Source organism: Sus scrofa, chromosome 18 (genome assembly GCF_054392235.1).
Source record: "Sus scrofa isolate SSC_HxYL_T2T_F1_AM1 chromosome 18, Sscrofa_HxYL_maternal_Yorkshire_Landrace_v2.0, whole genome shotgun sequence".
Classification (NCBI taxonomy): domain Eukaryota; kingdom Metazoa; phylum Chordata; class Mammalia; order Artiodactyla; family Suidae; genus Sus; species Sus scrofa.
Window position 1 is genome coordinate 46,906,525 of NC_139400.1, and position 16,772 is coordinate 46,923,296.

General features: G+C 47.9%; 1 long non-coding RNA gene across 1 annotated transcript; it reads left to right on the plus strand.

Moving 5' to 3' along the window:
- Positions 1 to 903: 903 nt before the first annotated feature.
- LOC110257555 (uncharacterized) lies at positions 904 to 6,954 on the plus strand. Its single transcript, XR_002340333.2, has 3 exons — positions 904 to 1,034; positions 3,708 to 3,740; positions 4,683 to 6,954. It is a non-coding gene; the product is annotated as an uncharacterized LOC110257555 (long non-coding RNA).
- The last annotated feature ends 9,818 nt before the right edge of the window (positions 6,955 to 16,772 follow it).

Consider the following 16,772-nt stretch of genomic DNA (forward strand, 5'->3'; position numbering starts at 1 on the left):
ATTTCTTCTGGTTTGGGAAATATTGTTTTCTCTTCTTCCAGCACTGCCTGTATTAAAAAACCTCTTTTTGGTAACCAAGGGCTTTCAGGGTAAACTGCAACCTCAGGTAGATTTCCTAATCCAAGAAGCAGATCAGTATGGTTCAGTTTATTGAAACTTGATAGATCTGAGAGTGGTCCACTTAGGTCCAGACATGGAAGAGTTAAAACAGTGACGTCCCACATGGCTGCAACCTGGGCAGGCTTGATGTCAACATACAAGCAGCAGCACAAAATCGATGTTTTCTTTTCCAAAGGGTTTTTTCCAATTTGTACTCAGCCCAGAAGTTTTTCCCAACGCAAATCTAAAGCCAAGAAAATTCCTCCCAGAGACACAGTGCTGCTCAGACAGATGGGGCAGTCAGGGTAAGAGAGCCTCTCAGAGCATGAAGCCATCCCAGGGTTCCGAGGAAGCCAACCTCGCAGGCCTGCATCTCAGCATCTATATCCACACGGATGTGTGCAGTAGCCTGGAGCAACCAGGAGAGCTAGAGCTCCTGAGCACGGGGCCTGCAAAGTACGGACTTGGAGCAATTAAACCAGAGAGAAAGAGCCCCTTGTCCTGTTAGATTTGAAGCCCAAGCAAAAGGGTAAGCCATCCAGGACAGACTGGAGGGCGACCAGGGAGTGTCCCGTGGGCACAGCAGATTGATTGACAGAGAAAGAAAGAAGACACTGTCAACAATGAGAAGGGGCTGAAACATTTCCCACAGCCCCGTCTGGCTAAGGTTTCACCAGCCATTGGTGTGATGGGCTTGGAAGTAAATACGGGAGTCACTTTCTATTTATTTGTCCTTGGTGCAGTCACGCTGGAGTTACTGATTCGAGAGATTATTCCATAGCATGGGACTGGCCACAGCATGTCATTTAATCAGGGCCATTCTGCATGTAGATTTGACGACTTTGAAAGCTCATTCCTCTCCCAGGCGGGCACGTCTCTGGGCCTCTGCTGAGTGGAGGCGAAATTGGATCATCGTAGATGACAGGAGAATGCAGGTAATATGAACACTGAGTGCCTACCTGTTGGGCTTTACCTGGGCATTGCTGCCCAGTGCTTGGACCTAACCACTGTCACTACCGCACCTTCCAGGTGGCCCCATGTAAAAGGGAGAAGTGGATTTTGAACCAGGCATTGTTTTCCAGGTTAACTTTGGGATGCCAGTCATTTCATTTGGGGGAACATTTGCCCACTGCAGACGAGGGTGGTGTGTTGCAGGGTCGAGGGGAATCCATGTCCATCTGCAGAGGAGTAGCTTGGGGACCGCCGACAGGCCGCATGTGGCACCTGCTCACGACTGCGCATTTGTACACACATTCAGGAAAAGGATAGTAATAGGTGCTCAATTAAACCCCGGAGGTGTTAGAAAGACTGTGAGGCTCTTGTTGAGCAGGAACCTCAAGCAAGTGAGTCTTATTAGTGCAGAACAGCAGCAGAAGAGGCCACGAAAACGTGGGTGGTGGGGAAAGAAATGGAAAGACTATTTCTGGTGAGAGCTGGCTCTTCATGTGAACAGTTGATGGAACGTGACATGGAAAAGGAATAGGTTATGACGGAAAAGCAAACTGGTTGACGGAACAGCAATGTGGAGAATGTTACAAAAGATTTTTTTTTTTTTTTTTTGCCTTTTGCCTTTTGCCATTTCTTGGGCCGCTCCCATGGCATATGGAGGTTCCCAGGCCAAGGGGCGAATTGGAGCTGTTGCCACCGGCCTACGCCACAGCCACAGCAACGCCAGATCCGAGCTGGGTCTGTGATCTACACCACAGCTCATAGCAACGCCGGATCCTTAACCCACTGAGCGAGGCCAGAGATCGAACCCCCAACCTCATGGTTCCTAGTTGGATTTGTTAACCATTGCGTCACGACGGGAACTCCAACAAAAGAATTTTAAGATTAGTGTCTGTATTATAGAATACTTTCCCGCTGCTGCTATAACAAATCACAAGTGCAATGGCTTCAAACAACACAAATTTTCACCTTACACTTTTGGAGGTCGGAGATCCAAAGCGTTTTTTTGTTTTGTTTTTTGCTTTTTAGGGCTGCACATGAGGCATATGAAAGTTCCCAGGAGGCTAGGGGTTGAATCGGAGCTATAGCTGATGGCCTACATCACAGCCACAGCACTGAGTGTGGCCAGCGATTGAACCCGCATCCTCAAGGATTCTGGTCAGGTTCGTTAGCACAGAGCCACAATGGGAACTCCCTGAAGTGGGTCTTCAAGTCAAGAAGTCGGGAGGGCTGCAGTCTTTCTGGAGGCTCTAGGAGGAATTTTTGTTCTTACCTTTCCCAGTTTCTATAAATGAGCTGGTGGCCCCTTCCTCCACCTTCAAAGCCAGCAGGGAAGTTCCTCTCTCTCCCCCAGCCTCCTCCCTCACCTCTGCTTCCATCACCACATCTCTGTTCCCATGTAGGGATTCTTGTGATCACAACAGGCCCCCTCAGATGATCCTAGAGAACTTCCCACCTCCAAGCACCTGCCAGGTCCCTTTTGCCGGGTTATTAGGTAATATATTCACGGGCTCAGGGGACCAGGATGTGAACATCGGCAGGCAGGGGCTTTATTCCATCTGCCATAATGTGGCAGACTCTGAGTCTTTTTCAAAAAAAACTCATCTTGGCACAATTTTAGAATTGTGGGAATGTTGTCAAGGTAATACAGAATTGTGAGTCTTTTTAAACCCTTTTTTCTGGGGAGGTGGGGAATGGGATGGACAGGGAGTTTAGGGATGCTAGACGCGAACTGTAACATTGAGAACAGTGGACGATGGGCTCCTACTTACAGCACAGGGAAATGTGTGTGATTGGGTTACTTTGCTGCACAACTGAAATTGAAGAAACACTGTGTGTCAACGAAACCTTAGTGAAATAAAAATAAAAAAACTTTTTTCGTCTCTGTACAGGTTGTATAAATGTTCTTGCATTAAAAATCATTTGGAAACATGGAGTTGCCACTGTGGCTCAGCAGTAACATGAGGATGTAGGTTCAATCCCTGGCCTCGCTCAGTGGGTTAAGGATCCAGCGTTGCTGTGAGCTGTGGTGTAGGCCAACGGCTATAGATGTGATTTGACCCCTAGCCTGGGAACTTCCATATGCTGTGGGTATGGCCCTAAAAAGAAAAAAAAATTTTTGGAAACAAATGACCCACCTGTGAAAGTGCTCTGTATTCTTTAGAAGAAAATTGCTGTTTATTGCAAGGCATTTGTGATACTCCTGGCCTCCTCCAGAGGAATACCATGCAGGGCTCCTTGAGAGGAGCTGCCAAGCTCTTCCATCCCTGGAAATTTCCTGGGGTTGACACCCCAGAGGCCAGGACCCGGACCGCATGACCATCAAGGCCCCATGCAGACCCATGAAGTTAAGACGACGTCTCTCTACCTGAGAAACACATTCCTCTCCAGGAAGACCTTCTCTGTATCACCTCCTTTCTGTTTCCTTCAATCATTGCCTTGGGCACTTCTAGGCATTTGCCATCCATAGGTGGCTAGGCAGGTGGCACCTGGGAACCTTTGCCAGGTAGCTCACCTGAGTCATCTGTGCCTCTGTGCCAAGGCAGCTTCAGTGCCTGGTGTGCCAGTTGGCCACAGGGACGCTACCTGAGAGTCTTAGGGAACAATGGGCTTCCTTCACCAGCTCCTGCCTAAGAATCTTCCTCTGCGTTTTGCTCTAGGTTCTGGACCTGGAATCAGAGCAAACTCTGTTGGTGAGTTGAGGCTACTGACGGCATGATGGCTTCCAAAACCCAGATGTGCATCAGAATGTGCTTTGTAAGAGACACCCTACAAAATGAATCTGGAAGGTCCTGTACACAGGAAAGCAAAGAATTCTTCAAAGAGTGATGGGGACATGTGGAAAGGACACAGGGGCCAGACTAAAGTCTAAATCTGGGACCATGTGAGCATCACAGAAATAGTAATAATAGAATAATAATTTTTATTCAATAAGCCATTGAATAAATATACATAACTATAACTAGTCTATATTCATATAACTAAACAAATAAGTAAATAAGTGAATGCTCTTCCTTAAAAAAAAAAAAATCACATGCCAGAAATCCTCTCCCTGCAATGCCGCCTCAGTTAGGTCTGGAGTGGGGCCCAGTCATTTCTGATCCTTAAAAAGACTCCAGGGGATGGTGATGGTTGGGGATGACCGGAAATACTGGTTTAGCTTCTCGCGATGAAGCACAGAGACGTGGAAGTCAGAGAAGGAAGAGCCAGAGTATTACTGCCTTATCCACTCACTGTTGAAACTTACAGTGCATCAGGTGATGCACAAACCTGGGCCCAAGAGGGTGAAAACCCTTCCTGTTCTGCTGGAGCTCCCGGGCGGGTGAGGGGCTCCTTGACCCTGTGAACCGTATTCCATCGGGGAGTAGCCTCAGGTCTGGGGACCTGAAGGAGACTTAGCTGGTGGACCAGGGAGAGAAGGGCATTCCAGATGCAGTGGGAAGCAAAGGTTGGAGGAGGGCGGGGCGCCAGGCTGATTTTATCTGCAAGGGATGGGTGTGTGCAGGGTTGCCAGGGAGGACGGGGGAGGAGGGAGGGGGAGGGGGGAGGAGGGAGGGGGAGGGAGGAGGGAGGCGCAGCGATTAGGGCCGGGGCCCCCAAGGTTCATCCACTGAGCCCTGTGATCTTCGCCGCAGGCACACGCTGCTGCGGAGAAGGAAGTAGCAGAGCCAGACGGAGGGACCTCCCGAAGCTCACACAGCCTCTAGCCTTGAGTGAACACTTTTTTCTCTTCCGCTGGCCTTCGCCTCCTTGCTTTTCAGCTGACCAGCAGCCCTGCCTGGGAGGACGAATGGAAAGGAACCTTCCAGAGTGAGCATGCCCTTTGCCTTTGGGGAAAAAAAAAAACCAAACGGGTTTGCAGAGGATCCTCCAAAAAGCAGCCTCCAAAACAAGAGGGGGGGGCTTCAGCAAAGGCCTGCCGGCTGAACTTCCTTCCACAGAAAGTGGAAACGGGGTTCCCCAGATGCTGGGGGGCCAACTCGCCGGCTTCTCCCTGTCCCATCGCCGATAGCAAAAGTTAATGCCTTTGTGTGTTAAGGTCTTATGACAAAAGTTAAAACGAACTGGGACACATAAAAACGTACTGCTTGCAGCTTTATTCGTGAAGAATTAATAGCTCAAGAATTAAAATGCTATATCTGGTACACAGACTAGATATTCTAGCACCTCCTCTAGAAATTGAAGTCCTACCCTGAGTCATAAAACTCAGGCAGGAAAAGGAAGGCTTATGTGTTCTAAGGGGACAAACAGGATCCAGGAGCATCGTCAGGACCCAAGAGAACCATCCTAGATGGGACGGGGCGAGGGTGGGGGGCTTTGCTGCCAGGCGGGTCCCTCCCCTCAGAAGGAAGACAGAAGCCATCCGGCCACAGTCTTGCCAGGAGGGAAGGCCACAGCTTTCCTCTGAGCTGCGTCTCTGGCCCCGCTCAGGGTTTAATAGAGCCTAGGCTGCTGCCTTGAAACCTGCCCAGGACACCGCTTTGTTTTATGTTGTTTTGCAATGATCTTGAATGCTCTTCAGGGTATGAAGTCCTCTTGGGGTGCTGGAAAGGCTGGCAGTGCGGGGTGGGGTGTGGGTTCCACAGAATCAGCCTCCAGAAATCAGGCACTTGTCACTAGACACGCTGGCCTGGGCCCTGCAGATCACTCGGCGTTGGAGGAGACCCTCTGGTTGACCAGACGTCCTCCGTGGCTGACACGTGCTATAATGTCAGAGACGGATGGTCCTGCGGCAGCCTTTGCCTCTGGACCTCAGAGAGGGGCCTAGGCCCCTACTGCACTCATGTCACCAGACAAATGGATGTGGGGCAGGGAAGGGGGGGGTGTTTATGGTGCACTTTATGGACTAGACACTGTATGGAGTGGTTTACAGACTCTTTACAAGAACACCCGGAAGTAGGGCTTTTGTGCCCATTTCAGAGATAAGGAAACTGAGTCTCCCTCTGGTGAAGTAGCTCTGCCCAGGGACTTGGGGCATGATCTGCCAGCCCTTGAGCCCCTCACCCTTTACACTGTGCCACAGTGGCTCCTGTATTGAAGACTCCTGCAGGGGCCCCCTGACAATCTGCCATCACATGTGGTGGATGGTTCACTACTCTCAAGTTTGCAAACTTAACGGCCAGCCCGGTAGTGGGTCGAATTGGCTCCCCTCAAAAGAGATGTTCAGGCATTGAGCCACTCATTATTATAGAAACACAAATCAAAACCACTAGGAGGTATCACCTTACACCCGCCAGAATGGCCATCATCAAAAAGTCTACAAACAATAAGTATTGGAGAGGGTGTGGAGAAAAAGGAACCCTAGTACACTGTTGGTGGGATTGTAAATTGGTGTAACCACTGTGGAAAGCAGTATGGAGATTCCTCAGAAAACTAAACATAGAACTACCATCTGATCCAGCAATCCCAGCCCTGGGCATCTATCCGGAGAAAACCATGACTCGCAAAGACACATGTACCCCAATGTTCACTGCAGCACTATTTGCAATAGCCAATACATGGAAACAACCTAGCTGTCCATCAACAGAGGAGTGGATCCAGAAGATGTGGTACATATACACAATGGAATATTACTCAGCCATTAAAAAGAATGAAATACTGGCATTTTTAGCAACATGGATGGACCTAGAAATTATCATGTTGAGTGAAGTCAGCCATACAATGAGACACCAACATCAAATGTTATCACTGACATGTGGAATATAAAAAGAGGATGCAATGAACTTCTTTGCAGAACAGATGCTGACTCACAGACTTTGAAAAACTTATGGCTTCCAAAGGAGACAGGTTGGGGGGTGGGGGGATGCACTGAGGGTTTGGGATGGAAATGCTATAAAATTTGTTTGTGATGATTGTTGTACACCTATAAATGTAATAAAATCCATTAAGTAATAAAAAAAGAAAAAATTAATTAATTAATTAAAAAAAGAGAGATGTTCAAATCCTAATCCCTGCTCCCTGTGAAAATGGCTTTATTTGGAAATAGGGTCTTTGCCGAGGTAACTAAATGAAAGACTCATGATATGCTTCTGGCGTAAGGGCAGACCCTAAATCCAGTGACTGGTGTCCTTATGAGAGGAAAGGGGAAGATGTGACACAGGGAGAAGGGCATGGGAAGGTGGAGGGTGATTAGAACGCTGTGACTGCAAGTCAAGGGGTGCCCGGGATGGGCAGCAGGCACTGGAGGGTGAAGAAGGGTGTGGAATAGATTCTCCCTCAGAACCTCCAGAAGGAGCCGACCCTGCTTGTACCTTTGTTTCAGACTTGTAGCCTCAGCCCTGTGAGAGAATCAGTTTCTGTTGTTTGAAGCCATCCAGGCTGTGGCCCCTTGCTGTGGCGGCCGCCTGGACACTGATAAAGTCCTGCTCTTTGCCATAAGATTAGTACAGCTGCTTCTCTGCAGGTGTTATGGGGGTTCCAGGCACTGAGCTGAACGCACGCTAGCTCCCTGGAGCTTCCTGCTCATTCGATGAGGCAGATCCATTGTTACTCTGCTCATTAGCAGTAATAACTAAAGAGTTATTACTAATTACGACGAATGAGTAGTAATAATAGTTGTAATATAGGAGCTGGTAAGTCATCAGGTCCAAGCTGAGTGGGTGCCTGGAGGGATGGACTCTGACACAAGCAGTTAAATCTCATCCCCCAAAACTTGCACCTCTGGACAAGGATGACTGCAGTGGAAGGGGTGGCTGTCCAGGGGCGTGGAGGGCATGGATGCTCAGCCCTGGTCCCAAGGTCTGCGTAGCTTCACAGTGGCCCCAGAGTGGCAGTGGGCCAATTGTCCTGAGAGCATCCAGGGCATCCCCTCTGCCACCTCCCCACTCAGTAGACCAGAGAGGTGCAGCACTTTCTCTAAGGACACACAGCTCTCCGAGGCAGTCAGCAAGAGAGCATGGCTCCCTGGTCCTTGTATCCCAAAAATGCCCAGGGATGATGGGTTCCTCCTCCAGCGCAGCTGAAAGGATTCCAGACCAGGCACCTCCGTGGAGTGCCTGTTCCTGACCTCCGCCACCAGGCGCATCCGGAGAGGATTTAGAGCAGAAGGACCTGTAAATACCACCTACGGGTTCACCGCTCCTCACACTGACTCCCAAGTCCCCAAAGCTCCGAAAACCTGAAGCTTGGCGCATACCTAACTTGGTAGCAAAAAACCTGACCTAAATTCCTGTGCGGCTCTTTATAATCTTTATGTACTGAACTGTGGGGACTATTTCACTGCAGAAATATTAACGTGCTTCATTTCAGGGTGCCGCCCCAGACCATACTAGCACTTATGTAAGACATGACATGTATACTATAATTTCTTCCTAAAATCCAAAACATCCTGCATTTTTGTTTCTGATTTTAGAACACATCTGGCCCAAGAATTTCAGGTTAGAGAGTGGGGTCCTCTTCTAATTTCCTCAAGCCTGACTCCACCTGGGAAGAATTAGATACGGGGGACCAGCAGCAACTCGGTCTCTTACATCCAGGAGAGGATGTTTAATTCTCAAAAAGAGAAAAGAAAAAAGTTTTCATTGAATTTAAGGTAGCATTGAGGTAGAAAAATGGAACTTTTCAAGTCAGAGAGTTCTGGGTGCAAATTCGAGTTTCAAAGGTTCATGACTCTCTTGCAGCTACACAGTAACATCTGTGAAACGTCTGTAATGTGGGAGCAGTTGCAGCTAGCATACCGGGCTATGTGGATATGAGTCTGCAGTGAGTACCTAGGAGGAGAAACACTCTAACTCCATAAAGAGAGCATTCCCCCACCCCCGACTCCTTAATGAAATTCCTCCCCCGACACCGGTCAAATTGTAAATTCTCAGAAAGAAAATAACATTCCTTCCAATTCTTAGCAACAGATATTTGGGACATGGAACCGAGATTATTCTGTGTCACAATCACGCTCTGCATTTGCCAAGCTCCTGCCAGTGAGTCATCCCAGGATTTTAAAGACGCTGCCTAACTCACCCGGCACATCTGGGGACAAAGACAGGACAGAGACCAAGGGCAACGCAGGCCACCCTAAGCCTCAGCCCTGACTGCTCCCATTTGCTATTAATGGGGGAATCTGCTTTTAAATGTCCCCCTGCCCCTTTTACGTCCTCAAGGGACTCTAGAGGGGGCCAGGCCCGCAGGACATCAGGTGGGAACTGTGAAACTAGAAGACCCTGGGGATTTGCAGGGTGAGATTTCACAGGAGACTCTCCCCTGGCGCAGAGAGGGGGCCTGAGGAAATGCTGCTGCGGGGAGAAAAGGCCATCTTTTCTCTTACTCAGCTGATCTCCTTTTCTTCTCTTTGAAAATGTGGGGTCTTGTCCTTGAGCCCTATTATTGCCATTAATCCCATGGCCTCATCCAGCTAATCAGTAAAAAGCCTTTGGGGTCTTTGATTATCCAGGATCTGGTGAGAGGCGCTGGTGATTGGTGCCCCCCACTCCACCCCTGCCAACCCAGGCCCCTGCTGCCTGCCCCTCCCCAGGGACCCCCAGACTTCATACATCTTGTGGGATTTGTGACTCTGACCTTGAAGACACTCGGTCTGGGAGACAGGAGATTCAATTTGTGTTTTATCCTGAGGGATATCTGCTGCCGACAAGTCTCAAAGGAATGTTCAGACCAGGACAAACTCTTCTTTCCGTGGTTTCAAACTTCACAAGGCAGAGTAGTTCCCTGTGGTCTAGGGTAAAGGATCTGGTGCGGCGCCACAGGTCCGATCCATGGCCCGAGCATTTCCGCAAGCCACACGCACAACCCCCACAAGATATAATTAAAATCAGAGCAATCGAACTTCACAAGGTGATGCTGCAGCCGGGTTACAGGTCGGTGGGGTACGGACAGTGATGGAAGGAAAAAAGAGCATCGGGCAGGGCCGGTCCTCTTCCTTCCTTTCTGCCCCTCACACGTCAGGGTACCAGATGCTCACATCCCAGGCTGCTGGCCTGGAAGGCGGGTGAGAGGCTCGTGGGGGCTCAGAAGGATGAGCAGGAAAGGCTGGTGTAGTTTGGAGCAAAAACTACTGATGGTAATGGTATTGAACCCGTGCCCTCTCCTCCTGAGAGAGGTCAAGCACTGGGCCCACACACCCAGCAATTCCTTCACTCCCTCATTCTCTCAGCAGCTTCCAAGCCCACAGCACAGACCCGGCTTTACTGTGCTTTCATAGCTTTGCTCATGCTGCTCGAAAGGGCTCTTATTCATCCTTTAAAACCCAGACTCAAATGTCACCTCCTTGGTCCAATGTTTTACTGTCTCCTGTGTCTCACCTTGAAATGCCCTGAACACAGTGATTCCTCTTGAGCTAAAATCCACTATTTTCCTGTCTTTATTGTCCTCTAGCCTTTGAGAAAATAGATCAGGGTGTCTTACTGGTCATGGTCTGTGCACCCCCAGTCAAGGTCCAGCACAGAGAAGTGCTCGATAATGTTCATGGGTTGACAATGCAGGACTTTTTCAAGCAGATACCCTTCAAGCATGACCAATTAAATTCAATAACTGAATCGCTTTGGTGTATAGTAGAAATTAAGTCAACAATGAAAATCAACTGTACTTCAAGAAAATACTTTTTTTGTCTTTTTAGGGCTACACCTGTGGCATATGGAGGTTCCCGGGCCAGGGGTTGAATTAGAGCTGTAGCTGCCGGCCTACAGCACAGCGACAGCCACACCAGATCTGAGCCTCATCTGCAACCTACACCACAACTCATGGCAACACTGGATCCTTAACCCACTGAGCAAAGCTAGGGATCAAATCTGCATCCTCATGGATACTAGTCAGATTCCTTTCCACTGAGCCATGACAGGAACTCCAAGAAAATAAATTTTTAAAAAATAAATAAAATTTTTAAAAAGTGGTATGGGCATGGGAGGGGATGGGGAGGCAGGACAGCTGAAAGCAAAACTCTTCTGAGAGGCCTGACTCCTGGCACTTTCTTAACCAGGTGCCTGGAGGCTGTACAGTGAGGTGCTTTTGAGCGGACTGTGCAGTGGACATGATTGTGCAGTGGACACGGCAGCGTCCCATCAAGGTGCCCTAGCCCCACGCCGGCACTGTGTACCCACCAGCTCCTGAGCCTCGCTCCCAGGACTCATCCTTGTGATCCTGTTCATGGAACTGCCCTTGGGCTCCTGAGCTCCTAGAGCCAATTGGACAGCAGGTGCAGAGGGCTGCAGGCCGCTGGGCATCCTGTCCAGGGTGCGCAGACCTGACTGGTGAGGGCATGTGAACACTCAGCTCCTTTGCCTCCAAGGCAGTTTCCAAGATGTAACCCCTGTTCTAGAGCATGCTATGGGATCGGGGTCAGGCGGTGTGGGGTGGGGGACTTTGCCTGAAACAGAGCCCTTGCTGGCTTCCCTCCCCCCTCCTTACCATCCCCCCACTAGCACCGCCTTAAATCAGGGTCCTCTTCTGGGGGTGCCTGTCTGCACCTCGGCTTCCTCATTTGTAACATGGAGACTAGAAAAGTACATGTTTTTATTGTGAGGATTCAATCAAGTAATTCTGGTAAAACCCATGAGACTGGCACTCGACAAGCACATGGGTGACAGAGCTTTCATACTGAAGTTAGCACACTGGGCCTCTCAACACAATTGCTGCTCTTTCCAGTCCCTCTCCTTGTTGCTTGACTTAGCCATGCAACTAAGTTCTGATCAATTGGATTTGAGCAGAAGTGATGAGTGCAGATTGCAGGTAATGTCCTTTAAAAGCAAGGCAAGTGCTCCACTCCTGGCTGGAATGTGGGTCGTGATCATGGGAGACGGTGCAGCCAGCCTTGACCATGAGGCAGAAGGCTGTGTGCTGAGCACGGTGGAGCAAAAAGCTTGTAGTCTGGACACCACTGAGCCACCCTATCAGCCTGTGACCACCTAAACTTCTAACTTATTTAAGGCAATGTACTGGGGTAGGGATCTTTATGATTGCCGAACCTGCATCTTAAATGCTACAGTCTCAAAGTGGCATGATTACTTTAGGAGAGAACTCTGAAATGTCCCCGGAAACAGCCAACTCCAGCCCCAATGAGAAGAGAGTCCTGCTTATGTGTGCATGGGATGTCTCTCCCTTCCCTCATTTGTTGGTCTCTGTCTCTCTTTGTGCCTGAAAATGAAATAATAAGAAGGTTTGTTATATAATAGATGGAGTTCCCATCATGGCTCAGCAGTTAACGAACCCGACAAGGATCCATGAGGATGCGGGTTCGATTCCTGGCCTCCTCGTAGGTTAAGGATCCGGCGTTGCCGTGAGCTGTGGTGTAGGCCAGCAGCTGTAGCTCTGATATGACCCCTAGCCTGGGAACCTCCATATGCCATGGGTGCGGCCCTAAAAAATAAATAAATAAATGAAAGAGAAGGTTTGTGATGTAATAAAGAGAAAACTAAGAAATGGCAACTAAAGACAAGGTAACTTTAAGTTGTCCCTTGAACCTGTTGGAAATAATGTGAAAGCTGACGGGTGAATAAGCAGACGTGCCCCAGACCCAAACTGTTCACAAGTCTTGATTTTTAAAAGCTTCTCCGCTGCCCTTTTGCTCACTTCCAGAGCTCATTAGCAGAAATGGGTTGAATGGGTCACAAAGCGCCTGTCTCTGATGCAATGGCCCCTGGAGACACTGTTACAGATGTTGTAACACTGTGTCATTTTGTACAAAAGTCATGCAGTGATTGTTGCAATTTTTTCAAAGGTGAAAATAGACTCAAAAGAGGTTCTTTAATCAGATTATTTAATAATCTGATTATTTAATCAGAATGGGACACAAATACTTAGTGTCTTGTTGCATGGTGTTTACTTGGCCACTGCTGCTGTCCTGGGGCAAGTTCAAATCCTTGGAGGGAGGCATAGGATAAGGACATTCTCCGTATTTATAAGGGTCTGGGACAAAAGAGAGAAGGCTTTAAAAAAAGGGAGGAAAAATGGCTTTCTGGCCTGGTCCCATCCTGTAGGGCCAATTTTCTCAGCCTTGGCCCTGCTGACATATTGGTCTGGATAATTCTTGTTGTGTAGCTGTCCTGTGCCCTGAGGGATGTTCAGCAGGAACCCTGGTCCACCCACTAGATGCCAGTTGTAACAACTGCAAATGTCTTCAGTACGGACCAAATGTCCACCGGGGGTGTATGTGCAAAATCATGCCTCTTTAAGAACTCCTCCTCGGAGGCCTGCCTCTGGGGGTGAAGCCGTGGTAGCAGCTGCAAACAGGGGAACGTGGAACACTCAGTCTGTTTGGAGCCCCGTGGGCGGACTAAAGCTCAAAGGGTAAAAAATATGCTTTGCTCTTCAGCAGAAACCCAAAGAGTGTAGCCTCACCAAGAGACTTTGAGGGTTGCAGGCGAGGGCAGTGGATATGCTGAGCAAGGGAAGAGCGGAGAAGGAAGAAACGAGCAGAGGCTCAGTGGTACCTGATTTAAGTCATCAATGGCTGCCTCACTCCTTTTGCCAGAAGGTAGACCATGGATGGGCCTATGATGCCAAGAAAGGCATTCTTCTCTGATAAAAGAGAGGTAGCTGGGAAGGAAGATTCCTTTCTGCTCTCCTCTTCCCTTCCTATCCTGTACCAGGATGGAATGTTTGGAGCTGCCAGCAGCCATTTTGTAGGCTTGAGGCAACAACTAAAGGTCAAAATCTATTGAAGGCTCTGGAAAAAGTCTGTGTTCTTGATAACATTGCTGGGCCAATGAACCCACCTCAAGATTATTTACCTTTAGTCTCTTTGTTAAGTAAATAATATATGTCCCCAGGAGTTAATCCAGGATTAGTTGTGTTTTCTGTCATTTACATTGTTAATCAGTGGAAACATTTGCAACTGCAGCTAATAGAGGGCCCAACTAAAAGGAATGTGTAAGGGCAGGGTGTCATCTCACCTAACAAGAAGTCCTGAAGTAGGTGAGTCCACAGTTGATGTGGTGGCTGTTTAGTGTGCAAGCTTTGAATTGACCTACATGCAACTACTCCTGGGCTTTACCTCAAGGTCACAATGTGGCTGTCACAGCTCCAAATGTCATGTCCACAGTGAAACCGTGTTTAAGACAAAGAAAGAGGCAAGTTTTCCTTCCCATCTCTCTCTTTTTATCAGGCAAAAAATAATTTCCCCTTAAGTTCCTAGTCAATCATCTCATAGTCTAACTGATCAAAACTGGACACACACACACACATATATGTGAATATTACTCAGCCATGAAAAAGAAGATATTATGCCATTTGCAGCAATATGGATGGACATAAAGATTATCATACTAAGTAAAGTATGTCAGAGAACAACAAATGTGATATCATATATGTGGACTCTTACAAAATGATACAAATGAACTTATTTATAAAACAGAAACAGACTCACAAACGTAGAAAAAAAGCTATGGTTACCAAAAGGGAAAGGTGAGAGGGAGGGATAAAATTAGAAATTTGGGAGTAACATATATACACTACGATATATGAAATAGAAAAACAGCAAGGACTTACTTACAGCACAGGGAACTATACTATACTTAATATTTTGTAATAACCTATATGGTAAAAGAAGCTGAAAGAGAATACATATAACTGAATCACTTTGCTATGCACTGGAAACTAACACAACATTGTAAATCAACTCTACTTCAATTTAAAAATATTTGAGGAATATTTTAGCTAGGTTTTTCCAAATCTATTTGTTACTTGAGCAAAAATATGTGTGCTCAATCAAGCATGTATGTTACTATGTGAAAAACAAAAGCAAAAAACAAAAAACAAATCCTGGACCACATACCAAGACAGTCTGGGAGCGTAAGTACTTGGCATTTTAAATCTCTGTCATGGGAGCTAAGTTCTTCTAGAAAGGGCTTTTCCAGAGGAAAACTGTTGGGTGAGCAGACAATAAATATCTTTTGCTCCCAAATAATTATTCAGACCATATTCTCTATTATAGAAAATCAGTATTTCCCCATTGAGGCCTCTTTTCTCCCTCCACCCCTAACTGTCCTTGTGCCACCCAGAGTGGGTGATCAGTGCTCAGGGGACGTGTTTGTCTTCCCAAGAAGAAGCACCTCATCCTGGTTGGGCTTCCTGGCCAACAAAGGGTCTTCTCAGTAGGGGATGGGGAGCAGAATCATCTGGAGCATCTTCAGCACAGAACCCTATGTCAGGGAGAACCATCACCAGAATTGAATAGATGGGCTTCAGTTCACTGAGCACTGAGCCAACCAAGGATGCTCTAGACTCTGCTCCTGAGATGCAAGATGTCTTTCCAAGTGCTTCATCTCTTCTCAGGGCTCAAGCTGGTGCCAAGTGGTTGGAGCCCAGAGCCCCTGGCCCCCTTCTTCTCCTCGAGCTCTCCTTTCTCCCCAGCTAGCTTGCCTGCTATAGGAGGCCAAGGGCTGGGACCTCCAGCGGCCCCCAGCCACCCTTCCCAGAGGCCACGCTCATGCCCCCAAGACCACTCCTAGCATTTGCTACCCTGGGACATGGCCCATACCTACTGTACTGAAAAAAAGGAAATAATCAAACAACACCAGGCTCTAGCAGAGCCTCCCACCTGATAGAATCTCCTGACACATAAACACACCCAGGTCTAGGATTTAATCCTGGTGGGAGGTGTCCCTTCTGCCAAGGCACCTGTTATATCAGGTCACAACCTTTGATAGATTTCCTGTAGGTCTGTCCTGCGTCTTCCTGTGAAATTCTCTTCTCCGCCCTGCCCTGGAGTCTAGCACGGGCTTCCCATCCATTCAAGACTGCCCCTTATGAAAGCCTTGCTGGGACATTTGGAAGCTTGTGTTTGTTTTCAGAAACTGCTGCCTGATAGCTTTTTCATTGAGGAGAGGGAGCGATTTGACATCATACATAATCCTGGATTACTGACTTGGTTAATATTTCATGCTGTCTATTAGTCATTTACATTTATAGAAACATGGGTCATAAAAAATTAAAGCTTTAATTGCTCTGGGTTCCCTTTTATTTAAAAAAAAAAAAAATGATGGCCAGGATTTTTTCTCTTAGCTGAGCTATCCTCCAAGTGTTTGGAACAGAATTACTCAAAAGAATCAGGAAATTTGGAGATATAGTTTGAGGACAGATGGATAGACAGCAAGACAAGGAGGGGTTGGAGGTCACGGACGCCATTCCTCAGCTCAGTGGGGAGGCTCTAGAATAGGGGAAGGATGCACCACATTCTCTGTCTTGGCAAGGACAACTTTTTACCAGGAAACAAAGTGAATCTATAATTGCAGAATTTCAGGCATGAGGACAGCCCAGCACTAGAAATCATGAAAAGCAACACTCGGATAGCCTGGTCCTGGGCACTGGTGTCCAGACAGTGGGGACTGATGCCCTGAGACTTTGGGGTCTTTGGCATTAATTAGGCATTTCAGATGTGTTTATGCCACAGGCATCAAACACACAAGTCCTGGAGTAGCTAAAGTAGCCCGGACAGGTTAGCCCCGCCCCTGAGGGTCACCTGGGGAGCTAACCTCTATAGTTAGGCTTTGTGAGAAAGAAATGTTTGGTCTTTGACATTCTGCACTGCTGCCTTGTAAGGCTTCTCTTCATTTCAAGTATTACTTGTGTTTGACTTGATGATTTCAAACAAATGTTTGACTTCAGTCTGTTGGCTCAGTCGCCCAGGGGGTGTGTTGTTTTGCAAACGGCAATTGTGAAGATTTGCAAAGTAGAGGCTTCAGTTTCTCTTTTCTAAAGGGGTTAGGGAGCCTCACACAGAGGGGTGGGGGACAGGCTGCTGATGTTCAGGGAAGAGGAGGTCCATTCTGCCCTAGTGGAAA